At 38.0% G+C, this 27,183-nt stretch overlaps 1 pseudogene; it reads right to left on the bottom strand.

The window, feature by feature from the left end:
* Positions 1-26,221, bottom strand: part of LOC149172742 (uncharacterized) — a 47,095-nt pseudogene extending 20,874 nt beyond the window's left edge.
* Positions 26,222-27,183: the final 962 nt, after the last annotated feature.

The raw sequence follows: 27,183 nt of genomic DNA, 5'->3' as shown, positions 1-27,183 counted from the left end.
TAAGGGGGGAGGAATGATCCAGGTGGATGTTGGTGGCCACCCACCAACCCATTGGGACCCCCACAACTATCTCTTTCAGTCTTTTCAGTTTCCTAAATTGCAGCACAGTTTACTATTTTTAGCAGTTTTTCGGGTCCTGAACTTCCGGAGCCGTTTTGAGGCCCTAAACGACGTTTTTTGGGAAATCTGGGGGCAACATGGGTCCATGGACCGATGTTGCCCTTACCAAAGTGGTAGTACTTGGATAGATCTTTCTAACGAGCTATCATACGCGTCTAACGGAGATCGTATGCCAAAGTTACGACCCCGGGAAATTGATGTACCAATTTACCCAAACGGGGCCCACAATTTGGCGTTTCATCTTCTAGGGTTAGGTTTCGGGATATGAAGGGTTTTCCATTGTTTCTCAACAATAAATAGGCCTTCGAGCCTCATTGTAATACAGTTTTTTTTTGGAACAGTTCAGAGGCATGTAGCCGCACATCTCTTCTCAGAGATAAGCTACCATCGCCCTATCTGGTTTATTCCCATTTCTGGTTGTAAGCATATTTCAGTATTTTCCATTAATGAAATGAAGCATTATTTCCGCTGCATCTATGTGTTTATGGTTATTGCATCTCTGTATTTATGGTTATCTCTGTAATCTATTGCGTTCCTGCTTAAATCCGGATCATGATCATCCTATTCAAAGGATGATAATTTCAGCAGAGAATTATCAGTCTACCATCAGACGATCGTCTGTTCTATGTACCAAAATGAATTTATAAAGCTGAGCATGGGAATGCCCGCCTCAGCTAGATCATGAAAGCAGAATGAAAAATAATGTATTGTATTGTATTTATTACAGGTCACCTCTCAGCGATTGAATGAACTTCGGATCCTCCTGATAAAGCATTTCACCCGATAAACGACCTCATACTTTAGGGGGCAACTGTTATAGACATTTTTGTGCCTTAGCATGAAGCATGAAATGTCAATAATCTAAGGGATCCAAAGTCCCTAAACATGTTGTTCCTACCCCTAGAGGAACAAGGTCAGCAAACCACAGCACTAAATATCAGTTCTCCACCTGAAAACACTCAAAAACAAGCTAATTCTGGATCATGTCAACTGCTCCACTGAGCATCTGCCCTGAATGTCAACTGCTCCACTTTGTACCTGCGCTGAATGTCAAAAGCAATGAAGGCTACCTGCGCTGGGCGAGATTGGCCAAGTGGCACAGTCATTCTGCAAGGTGTCAAATGCCCAGGAAGCTTCCAAAATGACACTTGGATCAAGGAATTCACCTTGTGATGAGTAAGAGGATCTAGATCTCCAAGTGGAAGCAAGAAACTCCAAGTGGACTCAAGAACTGAAGTATAACTGAAGTGGGAGAGGACACTAGTCAGCTTCATGCCAAACTCAAGCTGACTCATCCTTTCTCCAAATCTCCTATATATAGAGCTCTCTCATGAGGTCTAAGGAGGCTGGAATCTTGTGAATGTAAGGAAGTGCTGTTGGTTTGAGTATAGAACTATTGGGTGATTGCTTTGAAGGAGGTGAAGAGGAGATTTCTTTCTGCTGGGAGGTGTTGCTGGATTGGGCCTATTATGGTTGTAACACTCTCAGAACTTTACTTCTTCCATTAATAAAGCATTTGAGGTTCTTCTATATGCATGTGTCTTTGTGGCGTATTGATGCTTGTATATTTGATTTATTCTAATCCTTGAATCAATTATGGATGTATGCTTCTTGTAGTTTCCCTTTCTTGTGCTTTTGCAGGATCTTTGTGTAGCTGGGCCAGTGAAAGAGCAAGGAGCTGGGAGCAAGCAGCAAGGAGAGAAGATTGGGTCAAACATTAGCGGAAGACAACGGTTAGTGGATCTCTTTCTCCCCTCTCTTACATCTCATAAAGAAGTAATCTTGAATAGCTTTGCATTCGGTTGTTGCTGAGGTACTATCACCCTTAGAGTGGGATAGGGTCATTCCGTATTGGATACTTTTCCCTACAACAAATTGGAAACTTCGCTGGGGAACGTATCTTGTTGGTTGTTTGTGTTTTTTGCTATTCATTTCATAAACACAGGGAGTACGGAATCGAACTGCATTTGGATCTTTCAAATGCAAAGTAGAGGGTAGCTACTCTAGCTTAGTTTCTGGGCAAGTTTATGATTTGAAGAGCTGATCCACAAGGACTCTAATAAGCTCTTAGTGATAGCTTTTCATCCTCCTTGTCATCCCTTAGTGTGTCCTTGACTGATAGCTTCTGATTTGGCCAAAAACTGTGAATTTTTGAGCAATCTGTGACCCGGAAACCAAGAGAAACGAAAGTTCCGTTCTTCAGTGCAGGCTGTGTGAAGGCTGTCTACATTTCAGCGCAGTTCCCGAAGGGGCTACCTGCGCTTAAGGTCAAACTGCCTGTGTACCACTTGTGCTGGACCAGTCTTGCCTTGTGCTACTGGGGTTTCCTGTTGTTTCTTGCCCTGTTTTCACCCTTGTTTTTGTTGCCTGTTACCAGTCAATGTGCCTATCTGAAACCAACTTTCCTTGCCACTATTCCGCCTCGGTTGTATAAAGAAACTGTGTTTGTTCTTTATGTATTTCTTGTATCATTTACAGTTTCCCATAACGAAAGTGAACTAGTCTTGCTGTGACCTCTTAAATCTAGACCTGTTATAAAGTGTCGTTTTGATCTTAAGAGTCAGTTTATTTGCTGTTCATAGCTGATTGAGCATTTATTTTCGTCATATGGTTTGAATTTATATATTTCTAGTGTCGAAACAAGTAAATCTTAAGGTGTCTTTTGATTTTGGACAAGCTTGTTTGCTTTCACTTGAAATTGAATTCAAAATTATACAACAGCTTTCTTTTTCCATTGCGCCAACATTAAGAAAGAGAAAAGAAATACTTGCATTGTGTATGTGCATTATGACAGTTTGCATGTTGATTTAGGAAAAATGCATTAGTGTGTGCTCTATGATCTGTGTGAAAAGATGTTATCTTTCTTTTCCCTCAGTAGTTAAGATTTTCAAAGTTGAAAGATTGAAAAGCTTGCTTATCATCTTAGACTGCATTTAGGAGTGTTATCATACATCTCGTGGTGATCCATAAAGGCAAACTGCTAAACAAGATCAACCTTAAAATAAATTGAATTTACATAACAACGCATTGAAACATAACGCAAACACATAGAGGTCTAAGCTAGAGACGTGTTCTGGCGTCGTTAAACGTGATATCTTAGCGTTGAGTGGTTGGGTGATTCCTCCACGGTGAAGCGATAAGTATCAATACGGACTTGTGCTCCCACGTACCGTCGCGTATATATTGGGAGACCCCTATAGGAACAAAGCCTTTATCCAATAGGAAACCGTGTCGGCCGCCCTACTGATCGCAATGCAGTGAACACAGCATTCACGAAGATCGACCACTCGTACCGTAAAACATATTCTGTGGTTTTGCGAAAAGTTTGGCACACCCTCTGCCTAGAACTCCAGAGCAGTTTCTTTTGGCCTTTTTCAAACTCTATAACTGAAAAAGTCCATCCGAGCATTTGTCACTTCGGGCTCGTTAAAACATCGAAGGAGACTAGAGTCATCTTTAGCTTTTTCTCAACTCTTAAAAAGTGAAAAAGCAAGTTGTGTCTAAAGCGTCGTTATAAAATTTATTTTAAACGGAACATAATCACCTACCATTCCCGCGTTGATCTTAGGTTGAGAACATGGAACGCCCCAACCAAGGAATTCCACATGATGGAAATCCTAGTCCTTTCTCCTCTTGGGGAGAAGTTGGTGCGCCCCACATGGCCACATTGTCGCTTCCAGGACTGACAATTGGCCTGCCTATCTGGCTTTTCTCAACCAATGTAGTTCAGAACACCATGGTTCCTGAACAGTCGAGTCAACAGTTAGATCCGTCTAGAGCTGCCCACCAGCCTTCTACTTCCTATAACTCTTCCTCCAATCCTTCATCTTCGCAAGGTAGAGCCGGCAAAAGCCAAGCTCCCATGGAGAAGAAGGAGAAGAAGAAGAAAGAGAAGAAGAAGAAGGAGCCTAAGGCGACTGGGGGCAAGCAAAAGACATCTAACAAAAATCCACACACAGCACAGACCAGGCCTAAATCGCCATGTGTCATATGTAGAGGAGACCACTTCCATAGAGATTGTCCCTGTATTCCCCGGATACTAAGGGACTGGTCCCCTCATTTGCACAATTCGGGGGCATCAACCTCTGATAGCCATGTTGATTGCTTACCGTCAACTAGCGAAAGTGAAGGTTCAAGACAAAGAGGGGGAGCAAGATCCCCCTGCAGACTGTGTGAAGGCGATCACGCCATCCACCGTTGTCCCTTCTTAGACGAAGCAAAGAGAGTTTTGGAAGATCGCCCGGTTTCACCGTTGAGACTTCCTCCTGGATACAAAAAACTCGTGCCAAGTCCTTCGTTGGTTGAAAATACAGCTGGCCAGATCAAGTGGTCAGCTGAAGCGTCATTCATTGAAAATGAACCTACTGAATCCAGACCAGACGAAAGTCTAAAGGTCAATACGGCAGTTGACCCGGTTCTTCCTTAAGAGGTTTCATCCTCAAATGACACCGTCACTGAAGATTCATCTTCAAATGACACCCTCACTGAAGAGAATAAGGATGACACCATCCAGATTCTTTTCATCAACACCGACTCTGATGAGCATCAGGGCAATGCGCCCATTCCTTTATCGCAGGAAGGAACATCGTCAAGGTCATATCCGGCCGTGTATTCGGTCCCACCACCAAGCAACCTGGTTGTATCCTTTGATTGGAACCAACTAGGCAGACTCCGGTTACCAGCCAGTATACCATTCAGAATCATAGTCCAAATTTATAGGATGGTAATGGCTGGAACTATCATTGATGAAGGGGCATCTGTGAGTATCCTTTCCTCTATTGCTTGGAAAGCACTAGGTTCCCTAGAGCTTTTGCCTGAGATAAGAAATCTCTCGAGTTTTGATAAAGGAACCAGTCGACCGTTAGGGATCCTCCCCAATGTACCTGTTACGTTGAAAGGGAAGACCGTTCAGATGAACGTGATGGTTGTTCAAGGACCCTTGGATTATAACCTACTCCTTGGACGAGACTATATATATTGCATGGGAGCTATAGTCTCCTCACTCTTTAGAGTAATTTGTTTTCCACACGAAGGAAGAATGGTCAAGCTCGTAGACCAACTTTCATTTCCGGGATCACGCATCGCAAATAGTCACATACCAACCCTCAATGGTCTATTCACCCAAGAAATGTCTCCACCCCCAGTCCTCCTTCCCGATGAGTGCGAGTGATTCGGAAAGATGGGACTGGAACCCAGGGGGCATGCATCCTGGTCTGCTTTGGGCAGAGAAAACCTTGGGTATAGAGTAGATTTCCGCGGGAGAATATGACTAGTCCGTACCCCGTTCGTCTAGGAATAGGGGTTGTTCTGGAACAAGATTCTTTTGTCAAAGTTATGTGAGTGGAATAATCTGTTTTTCACCCACCTTTGTCTATTTCGGTAGACATTGCTGAAGAAAGAGATTGATTTGCAGCAGCAAATAGAACCATCTTTGGGTAACCAGAAAGAGGCAAGCCTCACCCTTTAAAACAAATGTTTTATCGGACAAGTAGGGGCAGCCTTGAAATTGTACTTTATACCTGGGGCCATGCAACCTTTTTGGAGTGCAAGCAAGGGACGACTATTTATTTTTTTAAATTTTTAGGTCCTCCCTTTAAACCTGTAGGTCTAACCCTTTAAACTCGTAGGATTAGCCGTTTCTAAACTTGCATAAAGAAAGGATATGGGGCAAAGGTCAAACTTTGCCACATTAGGAGCATAGCTTCGTGAGATAAAGCTCCATAAAAAATAGCTATCTCACAGGAGACATTATTATCTTATGACTGGTATTATCGAGCAGTTTTAGCATAAAGTTCATGCTCGTTAAAAAATAAACGCAAGATCGAGCAGTTTTACCGCGGAATTTATGCTCGTTAAAAAATAGAAAAGCGTGAGCAAGAGTTTCCTCCAGAGTTTAAGCTCATTAAAAAATGAACCTATACCGGTAAATAACCATTGTGATCGTAAATTTATTAGCCATAAAAAGCCTTGGTCGTGTTTGCACCCGCCACCTCCATTCCATTTGGCCAATCGTTCACCTCCATATGATTGTTTACCTATTTTGAGGAACAGCTGCGAAGAGTGATTTCACCTAGCCATCCTTGTGACACTGCCGTGATTGGAAAATTCCAACCTGTACCTGGAATCTGCTGCTATCCCTGTTTATCACTCGTTCCTCAAAAGACGAGTCTTCTTTGAGCTCTTTTCATCTGATTCGTAAAATATGAAAAGTTTGCCGAGTTTTGGCCTTCCAGCTCGTAAAAGGACTGGAAGAGCTATCCCTCCTCTAGATTTTAATCTTTTTGGACCTGAGGGATTATTACACAAAAAGGTCGAGCGCTTGTTTTATTCGGCTCGTTAAAGTTATCAAAAACTCATCCCTTCTGTATTGTTTTATACTTTTTCGGACTTAAGGGATTAGATGACGAAAAAGGAATTTTGGAGTTAACTTTTTGTACCTTTTCAGACTCTCTAAAAATGAAAAGGACCGAGTTTTCCTTGTCGTTAGACTCGTTAAAATGATTAAATAGCGACAAACTTGTCTTTAGACGAGAACGAGTTTCCCTATCGCTAGGCTCGTTAAAACATAGCGATGGGCTTGCCCGAAGGGCAGGTTATAGAACAAGCATATGTTATCCTCCTCAAGCTTGACAAAAATAAAGAGGTACTGGTCAGAAATGACTGGGGAAAAATTGGGAGAACCTCAAAGCTTTAATGGTAGCAAGTCGCTCTTGAACATGACACTTTGTCCTCCGTATCACATCGGGTTGGGTTGTTTCATTCACCGGTCTCATCACCATGGTCCTCGCCAAACCATCCACATTTGGGGTAATGCTACCGATCCATCACATCAGTGTCGTTATATGTTCAAGAGATGTTGTTCAGAAAGAGTCAACCGTGTCCCATCCACTACCATACATTATCCTTCATCCACCCATGATCGCCACCCTGAATCATATCTCACAGATTGTTTTCACCTCCACTAAAATCATTAGCTCCGTTCCGTGTCACTGATGTGGGATTCATTAAGGCCCTCCTTTGACGGATCGCTTCTTGTCGACTTCAGCTCATTATCCAAGAAGTTGATCTAGGACAAACCCCCCAGTACTTTGAAGCTTGCATGCCTCAATGGCAAGTTTCTCACTTCCGGCGACAGGTATACATTAATGACCTTCGACCAGAAGATTTTGCGTGGTGTTCGACGCCAAGTCCTTTATTCATGCCACGTGAATTGTACTGCAGTACCTTGAGGGTCATTGTCATTATTGGTGATTCCTCTCGCGCTTGTTAACGGTTTACATTATTGACCGGTAATCAAGCGATGTCTTTCCATGTTCGACTTCAGCGCAATTCTCACATGGATCGACTTGTACTTAGAGTGAAGATCGAACGAGTTTGAAGACCCCGGATCTAGTTTCATCCATCTGGGCTGCGATATATATTCAGGATATAAAGACATTTGATATGTACATCATTACAGCAGATGATCATCCTATTCAAAGGATGATAATTTCAGCAGAGAATTATCAGTCTACCATCAGACGATCGTCTGTTCTATGTACCAAAATGAATTTATAAAGCTGAGCATGGGAATGCCCGCCTCAGCTAGATCATGAAAGCAGAATGAAAAATAATGTATTGTATTGTATTTATTACAGGTCACCTCTCAGCGATTGAATGAACTTCGGATCCTCCTGATAAAGCATTTCACCCGATAAACGACCTCATACTTTAGGGGGCAACTGTTATAGACATTTTTGTGCCTTAGCATGAAGCATGAAATGTCAATAATCTAAGGGATCCAAAGTCCCTAAACATGTTGTTCCTACCCCTAGAGGAACAAGGTCAGCAAACCACAGCACTAAATATCAATTCTCCACCTGAAAACACTCAAAAACAAGCTAATTCTGGATCATGTCAACTGCTCCACTGAGCATCTGCCCTGAATGTCAACTGCTCCACTTTGTACCTGCGCTGAATGTCAAAAGCAATGAAGGCTACCTGCGCTGGGCGAGATTGGCCAAGTGGCACAGTCATTCTGCAAGGTGTCAAATGCCCAGGAAGCTTCCAAAATGACACTTGGATCAAGGAATTCACCTTGTGATGAGTAAGAGGATCTAGATCTCCAAGTGGAAGCAAGAAACTCCAAGTGGACTCAAGAACTGAAGTATAACTGAAGTGGGAGAGGACACTAGTCAGCTTCATGCCAAACTCAAGCTGACTCATCCTTTCTCCAAATCTCCTATATATAGAGCTCTCTCATGAGGTCTAAGGAGGGTGGAATCTTGTGAATGTAAGGAAGTGCTGTTGGTTTGAGTATAGAACTATTGGGTGATTGCTTTGAAGGAGGTGAAGAGGAGATTTCTTTCTGCTGGGAGGTGTTGCTGGATTGGGCCTATTATGGTTGTAACACTCTCAGAACTTTACTTCTTCCATTAATAAAGCATTTGAGGTTCTTCTATATGCATGTGTCTTTGTGGCGTATTGATGCTTGTATATTTGATTTATTCTAATCCTTGAATCAATTATGGATGTATGCTTCTTGTAGTTTCCCTTTCTTGTGCTTTTGCAGGATCTTTGTGTAGCTGGGCCAGTGAAAGAGCAAGGAGCTGGGAGCAAGCAGCAAGGAGAGAAGATTGGGTCAAACATTAGCGGAAGACAACGGTTAGTGGATCTCTTTCTCCCCTCTCTTACATCTCATAAAGAAGTAATCTTGAATAGCTTTGCATTCGGTTGTTGCTGAGGTACTATCACCCTTAGAGTGGGATAGGTTCATTCCGTATTGGATACTTTTCCCTACAACAGGGTTACACCAAAGACCAGCGACCATGTGATACGCCGATGCGCCGATAGCTGATAAGGCCGATCGAAGCGATCGACGATCAGAGATCGAGGAAGATATGCGACATGCGATAAATCTGGACCTGAAAGGGTTTATGGATGTGAATTAATATATTTTGAGTTCCGATATAAAGCCATTTGTTGGGTTTTTCTATATATTTGGGGTTTTTCCCTTATAAACCCAAATACAAAGGAAACTGCGACTTGCGACTTGCGATAGCGATATAACAACGAACCCGATGGGATTATGGGTCAGATTTGATATTTTTTGAAGTCCGGCTTGGCGGATTTTTCACTGTTTTTAGTGTATTTCTCTGTGTAAACAGAGAAACGTGTTCCCGGGGATTTCAACCGCGCCAATGGTCCTTTCCGTTTAAAAACAGGTGGCCACCATACCTGAGAGCGTTCTACAATGATTTTTTAATGCTCAAAAAGGGATTTGAACAGACAACGGTTGGGAGCCAGAGAGCCCGAAGAGGAACACAAACCGATAGCGTTGATAGGCTTAAAAGGCCATCTGATGACAGAACAGAGACAGCCAGAAATCCAGAGAGGAAGTCAGAGGTCAAAGACAGATTGAGACAGAACAGTTGATCAGAGGCACTAAGAGGGGGAGTCTGTGCACTTTTTAGACTCGAGGTTTTCAAGTATCCCTGTGTAATATCACTGTCTATGTGTTGAGACTGAGGTTGAGCTCACACTTGTAATATTTTGTTCTTAAAGACTTAATAGATAGGTCACCACTGAAAGCTGGACCATGAGATGTAGCCAGGAAGTCTGGTGAACTCCTTGATTATTTGTTGTGTTGATGTGTGTATGTCTTTTATGTGTTCTGACTGCTCATTGTCTATATTGTTTGCAATATTTTCGATCTGTTGCACTAAGTAATATAGCCATTTTCCTGCACATAAGTCTATAATACCTTTATATTGAGTTGAGATCTCATTTTCAGATCAGCAAACAATCATGGAGCAATATAATATCAAGCATCGAAAGTATACTCCATATGATCCACAAGTCAATGGAAAAGTCAAATCCACTAACAAAGTACTTGAAGCAATTCTAACCAAGATTGTGCATTTGCATAGGGAAGCTTTGGCAGAAAATCTTCTAGAAGCACTATGGGCATATCGAACCACATGGAGAAACACAACTGGGCATACTCCTTATGAGCTTGTCTATGGGAAGCAAGTTTTGTTTCCAATTGAGTTCCAAGTGGAGACCTTTAGAACAACAACTATATTGGGCCTTGATCTATCAGAAGCTCAAAATCAAAGGCTAGCACAATTGAATGAGCTAGATGAGATCCAACAAGATGTTATCCAAAGAACCAACATAGTTCAGCAGCAAAGATCAAAATGGCATGAAAAATTTATCAAAGCTAAAAAATTCAAGCAAGGTTATTGGTCTCTTCTTTTTATTCCAAATTCAAAGACTTTCAAGGGAAATTTAAAAATCATTGGCTTGGTCCTTACGAGATTAATATTATTTTTTATAATGGAGTAGTCAAAATCAAAACTATTGATGATGAACAAGTTATTTTCCTTGTTAATGGCCATAGATTAAGCTTGTATCATAAACCACTAACAAAGGAAGAGTTTGTCAAATATTTGTAAGAGAATTCTGAATTCAAGTTGGTCAAGAAAGGAGATTTTTCTCCTCATTCTCCGACTTCATTGTAATTTTTCTTATTATCTATCTATCTATATATATATATATATATATATATATATATATATAAGCATGAAAACCAATTATGTTGGCATGCTTATACAAAAAATCTTAACTAAAAACCAAGCCTTCTTGGCAGTTTAGATTTTCATAATTCCCTTGTCTTTTCCCTATTTCTTTTTATCCCTCTTTTTTTCATAAATTTTCAGGTGGTAAGAAACATTTCTAAAGACCAATGTTATTCAAAGATCATCAAAGAAGTAGCAGCTATAAAGAATCCTCCTCTGATCAGAGCAACAAATAATTCTTAAAGAATAAAAAACAACAAAACTAATGTCATTCTGCAGCTGAGTCCAAATTCTATAGTCACAATAACATCAACATCAACATTTAGAGAATCTACATCAAAGGTATCCAGAAGAGGAGGTATTTAGGACATTGAATTTTTTTCATAGAGAAACATTAGGTTTTAATTCATTAGATGATTTTATTGAAAAGGCTTGAGTTATTAAAAGACCTTATAGACTGCCCAAAACTTATGCTCATTATCATAATTGTTACACTCCATTTCAACATCATTACTAAGTCAGTCACATAAATTTTTCTCGAAATTGTATACATGCCACTGATCCTATGAAATCATATCTAAAAATTGTGGGTGATTATACGAAAAGTTTCAGTCCTATCACAAATCAAATACGCTGCAAGCATCTTACTTCGTTTAATTTTACTCCATTTTGTAACCCTCGCCATTCAAGTTTTCTCACCTCCTTCATGTCAACCCTCCATCACTCTGTTAAAAGGAAATAGTTTAAGGTCAAAACTTCTCTCCACCATGGGTATCATCGTCTGATCAAAACCAAATGGAATTAACTTCCTTCAATCATACCCGAGAGTCAAAGAACAATTGCAGCAAGTTGGGTGGCTTAGGTTCCTTGAAAAAATCGATGGACATGAGACTAAGGACACTAAATATTTTTCTCGGGATTTTGATGGGGTTGAGGTAGAAATTGGAAACATCAAACTTATTTTGACAAATTCTATCATGGAAGAAGCTACATAATTACCCAGAAACAGAGAGAGTTGGTCTAAGAATAGAAAAATCAAGGAGAATGATTGGGTAAACTTCCTCAGAGAACTAGGTATGGACATATTCATCTTTAAAAAGGGAATTCAAGTTACAGAACTGAAAGGAAAATGGAGAAATTTACTATTGGTTATTCATAAATTCTGAACTTGTGATGGAAGGTTCAGAACCATGTTTTTCTATCATGCTAGACTTCTGATGCATTTTATTCATGGAAATGAAAACAATTTGCCCTACTTCTTGCTTTGTATCCTTAGAAAGATGGAATCTAGTATATAAAAGGAATCTAAATCCATTGATAATTCCCTCTACCATCACGGACTTATCAAAATTCTCATAAAATCACATTTATAAGCTAACGGAGACAACTGGAAGGATTTTATCCTTCATAACCACTTTGTAGAAGTTCAATAGGAAGAAACAATTAGGAGAGTTATAAGAAACTGATGCAGGTCATTACCAAACCCTAACCTTAAAGAGGAAATTGAAAAAGAGAGTTCAGAGAAAAATGAAACAGAGGCACCAAAAGGCTCATTTGAAGATGACACTCCGCTCTCTCAATACTTTGAAAAATGTAAACAAAAAAATGAAAAACAAAATCTTAGAAGGAAGAAAGCCAACTCAAATTCTAAACCACCTGAAGAACATGAAGAACTAGAGAAATAGAAACAGGAACAAATCAACAAAAAGAGGAATAGTTTAAATAGTACAGAGTGAGGAGTAAAGATAAGAAGAAGTAGAAGAATTTTAAAACTCACAAATACACAGTCTCCAGAAATGATCAATCTTGAAGAAGAAGGATACAGGACACTGCTTCACACAATGAGCCTAACATGGATAACATCAAACATTTATCCAGTTCAACAAGAAATTTATTATTATGTGGAATCTCCAGAACAAAGAGCGCCAAAAAAGGTAATCTTCTCTTAGAATCAAGAAAATGAATTCAATGAAACCCCTTTGTCAGACCGTAGACTTGAGGATGCTCTGAAACAGGACATATATGAGATAGAAATTATCTTACACAGGAACAATAAGAAGAAAAGGTACAAAATGAAATATTAAGAACTCAAAATGATAACATACTTTGGCATATCTTCCACTAGTACAACAAAAACAAGAAGCTTAAAGAAAACAATAGATTCCTTAAAAACAAAATCAGAGGATTACAGAGTTAAATTTTGATGAAGACACCAAGGACAATTTTTAGTATTAAAAAGAGAAAGGAAAGCACTAATCTAGATGTGCTTGCATAGGATTCTAAAATAATACATTGAATAAGAAGAAGAACCAATTTTGAATTTTTGGTGCATGAGGACATGCAATAGCTTCGGTGTGGGGGAATGTTGAAGCTTGATTTTTTCTTTCTTTTTTACTATCTTTTTTCCCTCACCTTTATCTTTTTATGACCATTTTGTAGCAGTTTCAACCTAATCAAGGTCGTCTCAGGTTTACTCAAGAATAAAAAAGGTATTAATCATCCATGTTTTAGAATCTATTGTTTCTTTGTGAATTATAATGAAAACATCTCTACAACTACAGAATGTTGATCATTCCATAGCTAACATTGGATTTTGAATCCATCTCCATGTTTAGACAGGTTTCAATGCACCAATGAGGAAATCAAAGGTGCATGTAGATGACAGATGTTTCCCACATGGATGTCCATCTATCGGCATGATTTGAGAAGTTATAGAGATCAAAAGATCTAAGAGTCAAACCTAAATTCAAATTGCAGTTATGACAAAGTAATAGCCAAGCAAAGATCGAGGGAAGATCATGGCGAAATCAAGCGAGCATGGAGAAGACTTGTTCGATTGAGAAGCAATGTTCTAGAAGGATCCCTCATGATTTTCTCTTCCAGTAGAAAACCATGAGGAGACAAATTTTCAATTTAAATCTACCTCTTAGATGAAAGAATATTTTCATTGCCTATCGGCATCAAACTCTTAATTTAGTTTGATGAAGATCTATATAAAAGTCGTAAGGTGAAACCAAAAACATAGTTAAGTTGATCGCTATTTAAATTCAATATTTGCAAACTCTGTTGAAGAAAACCTTTGCGGATTAATATATTACTCTATTTTGAAATTCCTGGTTGAGTAGTCTTTGACCAGTGAGAGACTTACGCTCATGGGAGGGCCCCCTGGAGAGTTGTAAGGATAGTTTTTGTTAGTTTTATTGATAGATAGTTTTTTTTGCATTCATTTGAAATTTCATATAGTTTTATTTTTGTCAATTAGAATACTTACATTTCAGTTTTGTGTTTTTAACCATTTGTTGTTTCGTTTCCAAAGTACCCATAAATGAAAAATACCAAAAATGTTTATTTCTAGCATGCATTTCGTTCAAGCAATCTAGTTTTATAACTCAGTTAAAATCGTGGATAATGAAGAGATGGTTTTTTAGAGCTATTAGCGCACATTAGTAATCACTTGAAGTTACAAGTTTTTGTTTGGTTTACTTTTCTTTTGCAATAATTTGGCGTTAGCATTTCTTTTTTGCAATTAGAGATAAGTTTCCTTTTCTGCAATTAGAATTAAGTTTCCTTTTTAGAAATAAAGTTAATTTCATTTTCTTCAAACTAGTGTTACAATTTCTTTTCTGCAATTTAGCATTAATCTTTCACTTCAACAATTAAGGGTAGACTTCCAACTCTGTAATTAGAGTTAGACTTTCAATTTCGCAGTTAGAATAAGTTGAGTTTTTAAGTTCTAAAATAATTTTCAATTCGGTTTGGCATTTGGTTTGGATGTAGCTTTAACAAAAAGAACATGTGTTTGATAACTCTTTAATTTCATTTAATATTTATCCACACTTAGATCAATTCCATTTCAAGATAGAGTTCCTAGCATATATGGTGCACATACATCTCATAAGTACATGAACCTTGGTTAACAATTAATGAAGTAATTTATGGACAATTAAATTACCCTACAGATGGTGGAATAGGGATCTAGGAGAATTCATAAGGAATGCTTAGCCTAATTAAAAGGGTTTTTGATATAGTCCAAAGGAGGTCACTCTTAAACGTAAAAAAATAGCCAACGGAATTTGGCTCATAGTTTTTTTGGACATGGTTTTGAAATACATGGTTTTTGAGTAGTTGATGGTTTCTTAAACACATGGTTTCTTAGCCCCTGCTTTAGGAATGTTACCACTTAAATCTATATTTGCATTTTAAATCACATGATTCAATAAGATCTAAATCAATTTTTGGATTTAATGGTTTTTTTGATTCCCCTCCATTTAATTTTTTCTTATGCTTTCCCTAAGGATCTGAACCTGTTTGAACAATTATCGAAAAGGTAGGGAAAGAACAGGATATGAGGAAACACAATTTTTTATTTGAATCTGGATTTTGGGAAGAGAGGCCATTATCAAGGAGCATTTCTCGAAGAAGTAATGTCATCCATATTGGATTAAAATTTGATCTCAAAGCATTTATGGGGAAGCACATTGCATGACTAAGGCTAGAAGGCTTGGAGATGCAACTCCCTCTTTTGACTTTGAACTGCACACAATTACATTTGAATATATGGCAAATAGGAAGAAATGTCAAATTTTCATGACGGCAGTTTGGTGCATGATGATCTAATAATATCAAATGTGATAATTCATTGGGCCACCAAACAATTAGTGTTGAGTGACTTTAGCCTAGTCTGCATCTACATCGCTAGAAGATAAGACCATGGATTTATATTGTTCTTGAGAGAAAGTTATTGTCAATGTATTATTCTAATGGAAATGTTATGGAAAGGGTGCCAACACTTCCATATATGTTCAAAATAGGATCTCACATCAAGCTTTGGATTTCAAGACACCTGAGGAAGTCTTCACTGATAAGAAACCTTATGTTTCTAATTTTAGAATATTTGGTTTTTTGGTATATTTTCATGTACCTAAAGAGAAAAGGAATAAATTAGAAGCATCCGGGAAGAAAGGTATATTTGTCAACTAAAATGAAAATTCAAAGGCATATAAAATCTATGTACTTGTCACCTTTGATGAATACACTACCCTTGGGAAAGCCAAATATATCCCCATCTCAAGGAAGGACAATGATTATGCTACCGAAAAACAAGATGAACCTCCAATAGATGAGCCTATGCCTAATGTTGATGGTCGAATGGATCCTATTGATCAACCTCCTCGTGATCCCTCTACCTCAAGGAAAATACCACTATGGCTCAAAGATATTGTTGAATATGTTGAAATACATACTACTCCAAAAGGGAAATTTCATGAAAGTAAGAAGTTGAATAGGTATCAAGGGTATTTGCCTACTATGAGTACTATTGTTCAAGTGGAACCTTGCACGTTTGAAGAAGTTGTAAATCGCCAAGTATGGAAAGGTGCGATGAATGAGGAATATGAATGGATCATGAAAAATGATGTTTGGAACGTGGTGCCTAGACCTAAGGACAAGTCGGTGGTAACCCCTAAATGGCTTTACAAAATTAAACATGGAGTTGATGAAAGTGCTAAAAAATATAAGGCCATGTTCGTTGCTCGTGGTTTCTCTCAAAAGGAAGGAGTGGACTATGACGAAATATTTACACCAATTGCCCGATACATCACTATTCAATTTATTATTTCTCTCACTGCCAATTAAGGATGGAACCTACATCAAATGCACGTTAAGACAACTTTCTTGCATGGCTCGCTTAAGGAGGAAGTCTACTTGGAAAAACCAAAGGGATTTGAAGTACAAGTGTTGTAGTGTTTTTTTCTCAAACATGTACGAAAAGAACCCGCTTAAGATTGTGGATGACAAAGAATATCAACAATATAAATGGCTACTAAACATTGTAGATATGCAACAATTGATAGAAACAAAACCTGCCAAAGTCTGGATCTATGCTGCAATCATAGTTAAACAGAAAAAAGAAAGAGTAATAACTCCAATTGTCCAATGGAAACCAAATATACAAAGAATAGTTTTATTATAACACTTGTGAAGGGAAAAAATAAATGTTACCAGTCCCCCTCTACGGGATGGGTTCGTGGCTATCCTCAAACGTCTTCATCTTATGTAGAGTCTCTCTCCTCTATAATATATAAACCCAACAAAAATATGGTGTGCGACAATGAAAATAATCAGAGTTACAACAGTGAGTGCAACAATGAAAATAATCAAAAGTGAACAATGAATGGAAATCCCTTCTATTTATAACAAAATATTGAGTTATCCTCGAATAATGAGTAATAATAAAATATTATTGATCCCATTCTTGGAATAACCACCTGGAATATTTTATTATATTTGTTTAGGAAGGGAAAAGTATTTAAAATTTTATTTAGAAGTAATAAATAAATAAATGATTTATTTATCATCTCAAGGAATTAGTTAAGGAATAATAAACAAATAATTATTTATTTAATTATTCATAAGGGATTTAGTCAAATTTGACAAAGAATAATAAATAATTAGTGACTAATTAATTATTCTTAGAGAAAAATAAGATAATTAATGATCTATCTGTTTATTTTTCATGATTGGGTCAAATATGACAAGGAATAATAATTGAATAATGGTTTAATTAATTATTCCTAGAAGAAAATCAAATAAATAGTGATTTATTTAATTATTCTTCATGGGTTTAATTATAAATTACTTAACAAAAGTGGTTTATTAAGTAATTTCTCATAGTGAAAGCAATTTTACTATGGTAGAATTGGCTTTACATGGTGTACTTCGATCCATCTAGTAAATTAGGCTAGATGCTCTGAACAAGGGTGACTCGATGACGCTGCCACACAGACTAGGCCTAGTGGGGACCATCAAAACATGAGTAAATGATGGCTAATCATGATGAAAGTTGACATATGTTACAACAAGTATTAAGCGGAGGTGGACGTCAATGTAAAAGTGTCTCTTTATGAAGAAATTCAATTTTGAGAGTCGACGAAGTGACCGTTCTTGGAAAAATGACTTCCTGATGAAGTGTTAGATCATCAAAAGATGAGGAAGACCCATTATAAAGCTCGATGAGAACTTTCCAATGGTTCTGACAGTTCATCAAACTGAGCTACGTTTTGGTCACAATATGCAATAGAAAAGTTGTGGTTTTTCTTATAAAAGGACACTTTTCCCACCAATTTTAGAGGACGAGTGTTAGGTTGTGTTATGTTCTTTCCACAACTAGCCCCCCTAGTTAACTAGGGGGTTAGAGGGGGGGTGAAGCCCCCCCATTGTTGCATCGATTGTGAAGCGGGGGGGTCACAAGGGGTTTGAGGGGGGCGGGTAGCCCCCCTTTACGGGGTCCGGTGCATTGCCCCGGGGAAAATTTTTTTGGACCCTATATTAGGTGGGCGGACCTACCAATGCTTTTGTGCATGGTTTTCACACATGGTTTTGGGTGCGATGTTTTTCCATCCATGGTATTGGATGCTTCAGCATGTATATATATGTATTGTAACATTGAAATGAACATAATGAAAAATCAAGCTAGTAGTCCCTATTTTGGGATCCAACTAAAAATCTCTGTGTATATTTGTTTTATGTGTTATGATCTTGCCTTTGTTTATTTTCTATTTTTTTAGAATTTGTAAGCAGGTAATTTTTGTACGGGGTTAAAACCTACATTTGGTTTCAAATTTGTTTTTGCTTCAAGGGGACGCCTTTGTTGCTGAGGGGTTTCGCTCGGGCCTATGGTAGACCCTGTTCAGTGGGAGATTTGCGGGATCGATTCTGGTGGTGAAAGAAGATGGTGAGCAGTGGAAAGATAGAGATCGAGAAACTTAATGGTCAGAGTTTTCAGTTGTGGAAAATCAAGATGGAGGATTTGTTGGTGGACAAAGATCAGTTGATTGCGGTAGATCCGGGTACTAAACCAATGGGAGTGTCCGATGAAGAATGGAAGAAGTTGGATCAAAAGGGAAAGAGCACAATACAATTGTGTGTCTTAGATTTAGTATTGTCGAATGTATCAGGGGAAGCTACGCCGAAGGCTTTGTGGGTCAAGTTAGGGACTTTGTACCAATCTAAGTCTCTGGTGAATAAATTGTTCCTATGGAAAAAGTTGTATAACCTGAGGATGAAATATGGAGACTCGGTGACAGAGCATCTGAATGCATTTAATATTGTGGTAAGTCAGTTATTGTCTGTTGATATTAAAATTTCAGATGAAGATAAGTGCATTAGTTTGTTGTGTTCTCTACCAGATTCGTGGGACAGTCTGGTTATTGCAATAGGTAGCAATGCAACTGCCAGCGCATGGTAAATAAATGCAACAGTACATTAACACATAACTCACAACAATAGGATTGATATTTCAACAACAGAATCATAACGCTAATGACTCATCCTGTACATACTTAATAAATGGACAAAAATTAAATATTTACAGTGGTAAACCTTGTAATCGTATCCATATACATATATAATAAAAAAAAATTGCAATGTTATCAACAGGAGGCATGACATTTCTCTCAACACACTGACTAATTCCATCCCAGCAAAGTGTCCGCAGACCCACCATGCCCGAGTTAGTTCATCAGTAACATACATTTCAATGTCTAATGACTCGCCTTAATTTTCTAGTTTCTATAGACTGACAAAAAGGAATCGAATAAGACAAACTCTGATGCGATGTTTTTCTTCAAATAGTTCGATGTTTTTCCTCAAATAGTTCGTTGAATATGAGAAATGTTAATAATGAGTTTGCTACAAACAACTTTGAGAACACATTTATTTTCGAAATTCAAATTATTCTTTCTACAATTACACGATCAATAAATCCAAGTAGGAAGGTCAATTCATCTTTTCTGTTTTGTATAAATTAGGCCTTGAATGTGATTTTTTTGTTTTTACATTTCATACAATTATACTTTCAACTCGAGATAAATGGAAAATGCCCAAACTTGATTCAACTCTTAAATTCATGTGTAGGCTAAGCTCATCAAGATGGGTTCATTAAAGTCTCCAAATAGACATGCAGTTTCCATGAATGAGAAAGGACAGTCCAACTGGAAACCAAATCTGCAATCCAAAGGTAAAGGAAATGCAAGAGATCTAGATCCAAGGAAGGGAGGAAATCCAAAACCTCCATATGACTCTTCCATCTCCAAGGGTAAGAAGGGAAATAAAGGAAAATACAAGTGTCCTTATTATAACAAAGGTTATCATCCTTAATCCTCTTGTGTGTAGAATACTATGGATCTGATGGCAAAGACTTCAGCAAAATTAATCTTCATCATCATATTCTAGAAAGTGCCAAGAAGAAGACGGAGGAAAAACCATCAGAAAATAGGGGGTAATGGTCATGCTTTGATTGCCCTTCATTTCACACCACAAGAATGGATTATTGATTCAGGAGCTTTGCATCATATGGCTTATTAAAAGGAATATTTTTCTTCTCTACATGCATACTCAACACCTCCTATTCTCATGGGGGACAATTTTGTAATTGAACCAACTAGACAAGGAAGAGTGCAATTTGATGATGGAAGTTTTGATAATGTCTTGCATATTCCAAGGATCTCTATGAATCTTCTTTCAGTGTATCAGATGACACACACTAACACCAGAAGGAAAGTGGATTTAACTCGGATTCTGTGAGCATTTATGATACGCGAACCAACTTGAATATTGCATTTGATAAGGTAATTGATCAATTTCATCTGTATACATTTTCTTATTTTGTTCGGCAATCAGATTCTATTTTGCTTCTTACGGATGTAAATGAAGAAAGTATGATTTGGCATGAGAGATTTAGATACTTCAATTTCATATATATGCAACAACTTAGCAAGCAAGGGATGGTTAAAGGATTTCTGACTATTGAATTTTCAAATGGTGATTGTAATGGATGTTCTCTTGGAAAACATCCACAGTACAAGTTCAAGAAGGAGCATGCATGGAGAGTGTCTTCACCTTTGTAGCTTGTACAAAGTGATCTCATGGGTCAATATCCAATACCATCAATGAAAAAAGCACAATATGTGTTTTCATTTATAGATGATTACACAAAATTCACTTGTGTTTATTTCCTAAAACTCAAGTTTGAAGTTTTCCAGCATCTAAAGATTTTCAAATCACATGCGGAAAATCAAACTGGAAAATGCATCAAGTTCCTCCGCACATATAATGGGAAGGAATATGTCAATAAAGATATCCAAAATATTTGTAATGAAGTAGACATAAAATTGCAGCATATAGTTCCTTACACTCCACAGCAAAATGGGGTGGTCCAAAGGAAGAATAGATATATGAAAGAGATGCTCAATTTTGTGTTGCATGCAAGATCTCTTCCATCAAAATTGTGGGTTGGAGATGTTAATTATGCCTCATACATCTAGAATATATCTCCTCATAAATTTGTTACTGGAAAAACACCTTTTGAGGCTTGGACTGACATGCAACTTGAAGTCAGTCATTTCCGCAATTTCATATCTTGACCATAGGCCCACATTCCTATAGAGAAGAGAAAGGTCTTGGAGCCTCAGAGAAATGCATGCATGTTGGTTGGATATTCTAATGAATTCAAAGGGTATAGATTGCTTTATATCAGCACTGAAGAGCTCTTTATTGAAATGAATGTAAATTTCGAACTAGATGCTTTACATGCACCACCAAATGAACCTATTACAAAGATTCCCTCACCACTAATTGATGAGTATGAAGATGATACTTTAGATCATGAGTCTGATCTAGATGAGTCTTTTACTGTGACACATGTTGGACCACTAGTTGTTGAACATCGAGATAATACTTCCTCATGCAGCTCGGAAGATTCTCGACCATTTTTAGCAAAAAAATTATGCAACATGAGTGATCACTTAGATGATCCTGCCACTATACCTTAGTTTGAGGAAGCTCCAAAAGAACTCTTAGGGATCGAGCCATGCATTCCCATGCATGCTTATATGATGCATGCATTTGACACACAAAATTATGCTGAAAAAACTAAGAATCTTGAATGGGAAACAACTATGGATGATGAATACAACTCTCTCATTAAGAACCAGGCATGGGATCTAGTTAAGCTATCTTTCAATCATAAACGTATAAGGTGCAAGAGGGTTTACAGGACCAAGAAAGAAGCAAATGGCCAAGTTAGTCAATATAAGGCATGGTTTGCAGAAAAAGGTTTTCAACAGGTACATGGTATTGACTAAGATGATACTTTTGCTCTAGTGGAAAAAGTGGATTCCATTTGGCTAGCTCTCTCCATTGCAGCAACAAGATGGTGGGAGGTGCATCAAATGAATGTGAATAATGTCTTTCTTCACGGTGATCTTGAGGAGGAAATTTGCATGGAGAAGCTGCAGGATTATGTGAAAAATTCATCTCTGGTATGCAAAATAAAGCTATTTCTATATGACCTTGAGCAGGCACCTATAGCATGATATGCAAAGATGGATTCATACTTTTTATCTGAAAATTTTGTACGTTGCAAATCTAATTCCAATGTTTATTTTTTAAATAAAATTGACTCCTCATTGATAATAGTACTCTATGTAGATGATTGTTTGATAACATGTAGTTCAACTTCTCTCATTGTTGAGATTAAAACTCCATTTCATAAGCGGTTTTCCATGACAAACATGGGATTGCTAAATTTCTTTCTTAGACTAGAGATCAATCATAGTGGTTCTGGGAATATCATTTCTCAACCATAGTATGTTAGAGATATTTTGGCACAATTTCACATGAGTGACTGCAAGCAAGCAACCACAACTTTCTTATGAGGGATAAAGCTTGAGAATGGAAAAGACACACCATTGGTTGATTACACATGGTACTGTCAGCTTGCAGGAAGTCTTCTTTATCTGACTCACTCCCATCTTGATCTCTCATATTCTGTAGGATAAGTTTCCAGATGCATGCAAGAGCCACATGAGTTACACTGGAAAGCTGCAAAGCGCATCCTTCGATGTGACTAGGGGACAATCACCGATGGGATTCATTATGAAACAAATTATTCTTTGGATCTCATTGGGTTCACAGATTCAGATTGGGCTAGTGAAATCAATGATCACAAGTCCACCTCCGATTATGTACTTAGTTTTGGATCCAACCCAATTTCTTGGTCAAGCAAGAAGTGGCAAGAACTAGGCTTTCATTTCTTTATTATCAATAGAGGTCAAGTAGAGAGGAGCAATAAATGTCACTATTTATACCATTTTCTTACAACATTTCCTTTCTGAGCTTGGTATCAGTGTGCATCGTCCAATTGTCATCTAGTTTGATAGTCAAAGTACGCTAAAGTTTTGCAGAGATCCAATGCAGGGACATGGACCAAACATATCGAGATCCACATGCACTTCATTAGAGAACTGGTTCATGATGCGATCGTCGATCTGTAGTATTGTCCCAATTCTGAGAAGACTGCTGACATCTTCACCAAGACCTTCATTGAGAAGAATTTTTAATTTTTGCGAGACTGTCTCGGGGTGAACAACATGACAACCTAGTAGTTGTCTTTTCTCTACTTTTTACATTATATTTTGAGGGGGGGTTTCTTCCTACTAGGTTTTCCTTCTTTCCTATTTTCATGCATTATACATGGATACCTAAAATGTCCTTGTTGTCGGGACTCATTCAATTTTCATCACTCAACTAAGTTATGCTTAAGGGGGGGTGTTGGTGTACATGCACCTAGTCAGCCTTAATTAGCTTCAATTAAACTCTAGCATTTGCATGTGATGTGCACTTGGTTTTAGTTAGTCAACTCGAGTGCTTACATGTGATGTGCACTTGGCTTTAGTTAGTTAACTCTAGTGCTTGCATGTGGTGCATGTGCCCATTAACATAACATAAAGCACACTCATCTTTAGTTAGCTTTAATTAGCCTTAGTTATTGCATGTAAAACTAAGCTTAAGTTAGTTACTTTATATATAAGCTTAAGTTAGTTATTTTATGTATTGGTTCTCAAATTAGTGTTGAGTAATCAAATTCATTCTCAATTCCAATTTTATTTTTCAATTCTTGTAAGTTTGTACAATTATTTTTCAACTAAATCTATATGTGATGTAAAATTTACAACACGGACTACTATAAACAATAACACGACTATCTTTTGGACGTAATCAAACCATAAGTAACACGTTGCAGCAAAAAAAGTAAGATGCAATATAACGAAGATGCGAAGAACTTTAGTGGAGGCATTAAAAGTATCCAACCATGTAAATAAAAATTATTGCAAATCAACATATAATAGAAGTTTCAATGATCCTCAATTAGTATATAGAGCCTCCATAAAGTCATAACATTTTTTTGTTATCAACGTACCTAAAAATATAAAAATCGACTTTCTTACTTCACTTTAAAGTGGCTAAAAAATATTAAAATATAGAATTTAAAAGTATATATATTTTATTAGGCCGATAGGACATATTGGAGTTGGGCATTTTAATGATTTTATTAATTAAAAAAACTGATTGAATTGAAAAATGCCAGTATATTATTGTCATTACCACAATATCAATGGATTGAATTGACACCGCTAACTTCCCTGCATATCTACATCGCATGATTAAACCTTGTTTAAATTAATTTTTTACAAAGCTCCATTAAAAATTTACCATGCCATTTGTTAATTGACACCTATCACTTAGCGTAGTAGTAGAAAGGTGTATTTCGGAATAAGATGATCATCCATTTCAAACCATTGGTAAATGTGTGTCCAATTCTAAATAACAGGTGTCGGTAGATTAAAAACTAAGTTAGGAAGATAAAGGGAATTTTCTCTTAACAACATGTTTAACACTTCTTTAAATTTCATTGTAAAATAACCTATTATACATTTAATTAGAAAGGAGAAATTTTCCTTAATCTCTTTCTTATTAAGCTAGAAAACATATGTTATCATTTAATCTTTAATTTTTTCCATAACAATAAACTTTGTGAATGTAACTATATTCACATTCTTTTAGGATGAAAATTTACAATGTGATGCAGGAGCATCTGGTCGACAGGGCACAGACCGAGAAAAGGCAGACAAGGTTTCTGAAGAAGATTGGGAGAAGTGAATATTTCAACAAATGGACAGCAAGACTGTCAGAGTTTTTTTTTTTATTTTATCATTTTGTTCTTCAAGGATTAACTACAGTATTTAGTTTATTAGCTTAAGTGTCTTTTTAACTTGTTCTGTTTCAATTGTAATAACAGGTCCTAACTAGAGTTGTTAAGGGCTTGTAGTTATAGGCTTTAAATTTAGATTATTATAGAATTAGACAAAAAGACCATAAATCAATGTAAAGCATCAAACCCTTACGGGACAGAAGGAAAAGACAAACTAACAATAGCCAAGTCACGTAACTGGAGTAACTATCAAGTAAACTGTAATCTGGAACTAACAAACAGTTGTCTAACTGCTGAGCTATTGTATAAGAAGACAGAAAAGATACATGAAAAAGGTTCTGGAGTGTGACATTGAAAAAGAGAAATAGCAGAATACAATTCTTTCCTTCATATATTGTTCAGTGCATTCTTAAATTCCCAGATTATGAATTTGTGTCCTCAAAGATAAAACATGCATATACAGTGAATTCTTTTCATTCCATCTAATACAAATAAGAACCGTGACAGAGTTTCACACAAAATCCACGCACATTCATCTATATTCATTTTCTGTTTACATTCACACATTGCAAAGTAACTATTATAACCAAGTATCATTACTCCGAGAGGCAAACGCGCATATATATCAATTTCTGTCCATGAAAATACATTGCAGGTCGACACAGTAACAGAGCAATCCAACCACAAGCGCTTCACGACCAGCCGAAGCCGAGGTCAAGTGGAAAGCGAAAGGAGTCGGGCAAACAAAGCAAAGAAACAACGGTCCTCAAACCACTGGTAAGCAACAGCACCGAAACCCAAATTATTACATTTACTGTGTAAACAAATTGCCGGGTATAAAACTACCAACGGCCAAGCAAACGAGAACCCAGAAGATTTCCTAAGTATTGCTACAGAATGACCGAGTAACGAGAGAGCAAAGGACCGAGCCATTAACCGAAAGCTACCATAGAAACCCTCTGAATTACAGAAGTGGGTTGAAACCTCACGCAGACCTAACTCATTATCAAATACAGACAACCATAACAAGCAATTACAGTGCAGACCAAAAGCCACAGAAAAGGGTGGATTAGAAACAGAGCTACCCGGAGGATAGACGGTCGAATCTCCTGCAAGGCCACGGGACGAGTTACCTGCAACCACCATAAGACAACAGTGTTAGGGTCGCAGACGTATTCAAGTTCATGCAACAGCAAATAGCTCAGTGAAAACAAGTAGAAAGAGCAGAGGGAGAAAAGACCCGTATATGGCCAACGGGGTGGAGCCTTACCTGCTGTAACCAGGCCCATAAGTCGCAGAAGCCCAGTGATAACCTGACCACAAAGGAGCTGTGAAGGGTTAGCCGGAGTTCGAATCGAGAACCAGAGCTTATAGCATGAAACCAAACCCTCACCTGAACAAACGGAGCTGCATGGTAGGTTGGAACCAGAGATGGGTATGAAACCCTGAGCTTATCGCCGAGACGGAGCCGAACACCTGAACCAAAATCCATATACAGAGCCGAATACCAGAGCAGAGCCACAGAGAGCGAAACATAACAGTGAAAAATGACCAAATGAGCGCGAACTAGCCGAGGAAAAAGGCAAAGGAGGAATTAGGGTTTGCCAAATCCCGAGACGGACAGGTGGAGCGTGGAGAGGCGGAGAAGTACAGAAGGGTGATTAAATATCACCAAACTCATAAAAGCACAATCAAACAATATCCATTAACGAAATAATCACGCAGGTCCACATCGGATTTGGGAGTGTGGGACACGTGGGCTGGGTCCCCATCAATTGGTATCAGAGCCAGGTTCTTTTAGTTAAGAGAAGATGGCAGAAGGACAAGTGCCAAGACGAGGACGTGGAAGAGGTGCACGTAGAGGAGCAGATGAAGGATTGCGGGAACAAATTAGAGTTCTTACAGCTCGCTTGGAGGCAGTAGAAGCAGGTAGACGAAGAGACCCAGAACTGGGAGACACCAGTGAAGAGGAAGTGATGACTGCTGCAGAAGGGTCTGATGAAGAAGCTCCAGAATTGAGGTTGCTGCGACAGGTTTTAATGGCCAGCAGCAAACCAAAAACAGAAATCTCAAATTATGATGGCAGTCTGTCTGCGGAAGTCCTGTTGGACTGGATAAGCGAACTGGATAAATATTTTGAAAATGAAGAAGTCAGTGAGGATAAGAGGGTTAAGTTCGCTGCCACTAAGTTGAAGGGACACGCACTATTATGGTGGGACAGTGTCCAAGCAGACAGAAAGAAAATGAACAAGTCGCCGATACGACTATGGTCCAGAATGATAGCGAAGTTGAAGGGCAGGTTTCTGCCGAAAGATTACCAGGTGGAATTATATCGGCGAGTGCAGAGTTTAAGACAAAAAGGAATGACAGTCAGGGAGTATACAGAAGAATTTTACAGGGTAAATTTACGTGCTGGTTATACTGATGATAACCCAGAAAAAACAGCAAGGTACG

Source organism: Pinus tabuliformis, chromosome 4_2 (assembly GCF_031772625.1).
Source record: "Pinus tabuliformis cultivar Carrire ecotype Pingquan chromosome 4_2, CPIR1, whole genome shotgun sequence".
NCBI lineage: Eukaryota > Viridiplantae > Streptophyta > Pinopsida > Pinales > Pinaceae > Pinus > Pinus tabuliformis.
Note: the sequence above shows the minus strand (reverse complement) of the source record. Positions and strands in the feature narration are given on the sequence as shown.